A 5,960-nucleotide genomic window follows, 5' to 3' on the forward strand; every position below is an offset into this window, starting at 1 on the left:
AATACTACAAAACACTTTCCACACAATTAAAATGAGATCTAAACAATTGGAAAAACATTCATTGCTCATGGGTAAGACTAGCTAACAGAATAAAAATGGCCATCCTACCCAAATTAATTTACTTAATTAGTGCCATATTTATCAAACTACTAAGAAACTTTTTTACTGAATTAGAAAAAAGTATAGCAAAAGTTCATTTGGAAGAGCAAAAGATCAAGAATATCAAGGGAAATAGTGAAAAGAAATGTGAAGGAAGGTGGCCTAGTAGTACTAGATCTTAAACTGTATTATAAAGCAGCGATCATCAAAACAATATGGTACTGGCTGAGAGACAGAAGGGAGGATCAGTGGAATAGACTAGGGATAAGCAACCTCAGCAAGACAGTGTATGATAAACCCAAAGAGCCCAGCTTTTTGGACAAAAATCCACTATTTGACAAAAACTGCTGGGAAAATTGGAAAACAGTATGGGAGAGATTAGGTCTAGATCCAGATCTCACACCCTACACCAAGTTAAATTCAGAATGGGTGAATGACTTGAGTATAAAGAAGGAAACTATAAATAAATTTGGTGAACACAGAACTTGTTAGATCTTTGGAAAAGAAAAGATTTTCAAACCAAGGAAGAGTTAGAAAAAATAACAAAATGTAAAATAAATAATTTTGATTACATTAAATTAAAAAGGTTTTGTACAAACTAAACCAGTGCAACCAAAATTAAAAGGGAAGCAACAAAGTGGGAAAAAATCTTTATAACAAAAAACTCAAGACGAAGGTCTAATTACTCAAATATATAAGGAGCTAAATCTATTATACAAAGAGATCAAGCCATTCCCCAACTGATAAATAGACAAAGGACATGAATAGGCAGTTTTCAGAAAAGGAAATCAAAACCATCAGCAAACACATGAAAAAGTGTTCTAAATCTCTTATAATTAGAGAAATGCAAATCACTGTCCCTTTCTCAGTCTGGGTCTTCCTCTTTGACTCCATGATAATTTTCTCTGGTTAGGTGCTTGGTTTCTTTTTGCTCATTTCCCAGCCTTCCCCCACCCCCCAACTCTGTTTTCATCATAGTGGAGTGCAGGAAACTCTTGAACTTTAGTTTTTCTTGCTTCTCTCCTCAGCTCTACTTCTGAGTTTCTGCACCTTTCNCATCTCCCCCACCCCCCAACTCTGTTTTCATCATAGTGGAGTGCAGGAAACTCTTGAACTTTAGTTTTTCTTGCTTCTCTCCTCAGCTCTACTTCTGAGTTTCTGCATCTTTCACTGCTTCCATGGAGGTATGCTGGCCTGTGGGCTGAGAGCTCTGGAAGCTGCTCATTTAGTCTCCTGGAGGAACTTTGAATGGCTGCAGGATTCAGGGCCCTGTGAGCTACTTTGCTCTGGGACTGGGGGCTTCCCTGCAGGCTCATGCCAGGACTTGGAACTTCCAGGAGTGGGCCTGGGGTGCTCTGCTGTTGGCTCAGGCAGGGTCCTGGAGTCTCAAAGTTGGCTCCTGCCCTGGTTTGGAACCTGCTGCAGTAGGTCCAGGGTGGGTGGCCTTTCCTCCTCTGAGCAGTTTTACTTCCATTTCCCTTCTTCACCCCATGAAACAGACCCTCTCTTCCAGCCTTTCCAGTTGTTTTCTGCAGGAGAGTGACTTCACTCTGTCCCCTTTTGTTCTGGGATTCCAGTATTCCTTCTGTGAGGAGCTCTTTGAAGGCTGGTTTGAGAGGATTCTCAGAGTGGCTCCAGCTTGCTGTGTTGCTGTGCCAGCATGTTGGCTCTGCCTGTAGTTGGGTCTTTAGGCAGCCAGTGAGGTCTGTCTGCAGCCTGATCTGGGGAGGGAGAGAGGCCATTGCAGCCAGGAGGGATGGCCAGAGAAAATTCCTGGGAGCCAAGAGGTGGAGGTCCCTGTTCTTGGGACATCCAGGCTGGTAGGGCTGGCTTCTGGAGTGTGTATCAGGGAGGAAGGTAGAAGAGGGCTGCCAGGGCAGGAAGGGGAGAGGCCATGAGGGGCTTTGCAGGCTGAAGAGCATTCAGTGTTTGGAAGTGTAGAGGTTAAAACTAGGAGCTTGACAAAGAAAGAGAAGTTTAACACATTTTTGTTTTAATTGAGAAAAAATACTAAAGACTGAAAGATAGGAAAGAAAGACAGAGATTTAACTCTCTGCCCTAGTACTACCTAAAACCTACCTAAATCTTCTTCTATCGACCTGTAAACTACCTAAAAACTGGCCCTTGAGAGAGTCTCACTACTAACTCTTCAGCCTCGCTAACCAGGCCCAACCTACACTCTTTATATCTATATTCTAACTCACTCTCTCCACCATGCACAGCTCCCCACCCCCATACTCTCACAGCAGCCCCCTCCCCTCAGGAAACCTCAGAGCAAAAGGCCCCTCCTCACACCTGTGGTTTGCTTTGACCTCTCCCTGTCCAACTGCCCTTCTTCCATCACTTCCTCTCTCAGAGCAGTCTCTAGTTCCTGTTCCTGTGGGCTGGTCTCCATGGTAACAGAACCTCTTCTCTTTAGGCCTGGCTCTGTCCACTGAGCCAGCCAGCTCTTTCCTCAGTTAAGTCACTTCAAGGGATTAAGAATTCCCTTTTACACCCCTGAGGGCAGGCCTGGCCCTGGGTGACTCCTGTGGTCCCTCACCCTGTGTAGATCTGTGTGGGGCAGCCTCAGGCCTGGGAAGAGGAGGGAAAACCTCTACCCCTCTGGGTCCCTTCTCCCTCCCCAGCTCAGGGTGCAGAGGCCCAGGGCCTGGCCCAGGAGGGATGGGGCTGATCCAGATCCTGAGCTTGGAGGGAGATCAGGGCAGGTTTCTTCTCAGGTTCCACCAAGAGCCATTGGCCCAGAGAGTGAGCCCAAAGGCAGAGAGGAAGATGGACTTTTCTACACTGGAGGAAAGAGGGGAGGGACTGTCTGGGGGCTCCAGGCCATCTCCTGCTGCTCAGAAGGGCTGAGAAGTCACACATTACCTGGGCCAAAGGAGACCTGTCAGGAAGAGCTCCATTCAGGGGGCCATAAAGTGTGGGGAAGTTTTTGGGGGGAGGCAGGACCTTGAGTGGGGAGAGAAGGCTGGGAAAAGATGGAGGAGCTTCACCAGACTCACTGGGGCTACTTTGCTCCCTCTACAGGGAGTCTGGAGTCCAAGGGATGGCCTTTGAGAGGGACAGACTCTCAGGCCAGGTAAGTGCATTCCAGCCCCAGATGGGAGCCCCATCAGCCAGGGAGGCCCTTCCCAGGCTCTGACACAAGATGGTATGGGAAGCTGCTGCCTCCTTCCTGCTGGGCCATTTCTGTCCCCACATCCAGAGCAGGAGGAACAGCCCTTTCTGGCTCTCTTTTCGGGGTTTGTGATTCCTTGTCCCTTGGGCAGGGCAGACCCCAGCAGCTCCCCCCAGGTTCAGCGTCCCATGTTGGATTTCTCCCTGGGCACAGGTGAGGGGAGAGGATCACCACTGAGTCCTCCTTCTGTGCTGTCTGAGGATTGTTTGTTCTCTCTGCTAGCCTGGAGACAGACAGACACACACACACACACACACACACCAGCCTGTTCCCTCTTGAGTCTTGTCTGGCCAGGCCTGGAGCAGAGCCTGAGTGTCTCCCCTGGTCAGTGCTGTCATCCTCAGACAAGAGATTGTCCTCCTGGTGCTGCTCACTGGCTTCTGCCTCAATGTCCTCCCAGTCTTCCAGGTCTCTCTGGCTCCTCCCTCTTTCCCACTTCTCAGGCCAAGCCAGCCAGTCTGGAGCAACATTCTAGTCTGTGCCAGGCACTGCTCAGCACACAGAAAGGGAGAAACCATCAGCCGCCCTTCAAATCCCCCACAGTCTGACTGAGAATACCCGTCAGCAGCCGTGTCCAAACCAGCTCTGTGGGGCCTTGATGGACGGAGGCCCTCTGGGAGGGAAGGCTGTAAGGGTTCTGGGGACCACAGAAATCACTGGTTCCCCAGAGGAGGGTTTAGCTGGGACTTGAAGGAAGCTCAGAGGCCAGAGGGTGGAGGGAGAACCTTCCCTGCAGGGAGACAGACAGCCCCTGGAAAGGCCCAGAATGAGACCATGGAAGGTCTTGGCCAAGACTCAGCCAGGAGGCCAGTGCCCCTGGGTCAGAGGAGGAGGAAGGTGTGAGGAGAGAGGAAGGAGTTGGAAGGTCAGTGTATGCCATTGGAGCCTGTTGGAGGAATGGTCAGGGTCCTTCTAGTGACAGCCAGGATCAGGCAGCTGAGGAGGCCCCCAGAGAGCTCCCCTGTAGCTTCAGTATCCACTACAGAGTTTGACCCCACCACTGCCCTTCTGCTGCTGAGCTCCCTGACCCAGAGAGAGTCTGAGGAGTTTGGGGGTAACCCAGGAAGGGCCTCACACAGAAATGGAGACTTTCTCAGAAGAGGTGATTCAAGTGTTCTTGAGCAGAGCTGTTTGTACCAGAGCCAGGAGCTGGGTACGTTCCTTCTCTGTTCAGTAGAATTCCTCAGTGTTCTAGTCCTTTCCTTGTTGGACAGGCTGAAGGGAAAGAGGAGAGTTTCTGGGGGGCCTGAGAGTTGTTTTTTTAAATATAGTGTAGAGAGGTCCTGAAGGAGACATTGAACATTGAGTTCAATGGCAAAGAATGGGATACACACAGACTGGAGTGCTCTATATCCTCCTAAAATCTGCTTTTAGCAGTCTGCATGATAACCCTCTGAGGTTAATGTTCTTATTCTCATTATTTCACACTTGAGGAAACTGAGGCAAACAGGGGTTAAGTGACTTTTCAGAGTCACATTATGTAAGTGTCTGAGGTGGGGTTGGAAATAAGATCTTCATGAATTTCTTCCATTTTGTAACCACTAAATTGCCTTTTTGTGCCCATCTTACCACAATCCCCTCCAACTCCAATTATTTCCCAATTTTTGTCTTTTGACATTTTGCAGAGTATGAGATGAAGCCTCAGCCCTGTTTTGGTTCCCCTTTCTCTTGTTTGGTGACTTAGACCTTTCTCTATTTGACTGTGAATTCTCAGCATTTTTATGGAAAGCTCTTTGTTCAGATCCTTTGACTATCTACTGGAGAATGGCTCTTGGTCCTGGGTTTACTCTTGCTTATCAGACCCATTTCAGAGAAAGTGGATCCTAAAGTTGTTCTCATTCACCCAATTTCTCTCTTATCCTGGATACATGAATGTTGTATGTGCAGAAGTTTTTCAGTTTCAAGTTATCAAAACTTTTTTTGATCATTGCCTCTATCTCAAATTCAGTTAAGAATTCGTGTGCTAGAACTGCAAAGTAAAACAACTCAGAGGCACCATCTCACACATGTCAATTAAGACAGAAAAATAAAATGATCATTTCAGAGATGTGTGAAAACTGGGACACTCATGCACTGTTGGTAGAGTTGAGAATTGTTCTACTAGCATTCAGGGGAGACATTTGGCACGTTGCCCAAAGGGCTTTAAACTAAACTATGCATACCCTTTGATCTAGGCATGTGTCCCAAAGAGACCCTCCAAGAAGGGGAAAGATATATATTTTTGTGATAATAAAGAATTGGAAATGGAGGGATATGCCTTAATTGGGGAATGGCCCAACAAGATGTGGTATGTGATTATAATGTCACCCTATTGAGCTATGAGAAATAACAAGCAGGATCATTTCAGAGAAACCTGGGAAGACTTCCATGATCTAATGCAAAGTATGAGCAGAACCAGGAGAATATTTTATATGATCACAGCAGCATTGTATGGTCAGTAGCTGTGAACAACTGAACTGTTCTCTGCAAATCAGTGTTCTATGACAATCCCAAAGAAGTCATGATTAGAAAAACCATCTGCTTCCAGAGAAAGAACTAATGGACTCTGAATTCAGACCAAAACATTTTTCCCTTTTTTGCTGCTGCTGCTGCTGCTGCTGCTGCTGCTGCTGCTGCTGCTGCTGCTGCTGCTGCTGCTGCTGCTGCTGCTGCTGCTGCTGCTGCTGCTGCTGCTGCTGCTGCT

General features: G+C 47.5%; 1 pseudogene; it reads left to right on the forward strand.

The window, feature by feature from the left end:
• The first annotated feature begins 3,077 nt into the window (after positions 1-3,077).
• Positions 3,078-5,960, forward strand: part of LOC123246918 — a 12,988-nt pseudogene continuing 10,105 nt past the window's right edge.

Source organism: Gracilinanus agilis, chromosome 4 (genome assembly GCF_016433145.1).
Source record: "Gracilinanus agilis isolate LMUSP501 chromosome 4, AgileGrace, whole genome shotgun sequence".
Taxonomy (NCBI): Eukaryota; Metazoa; Chordata; class Mammalia; order Didelphimorphia; family Didelphidae; genus Gracilinanus; species Gracilinanus agilis.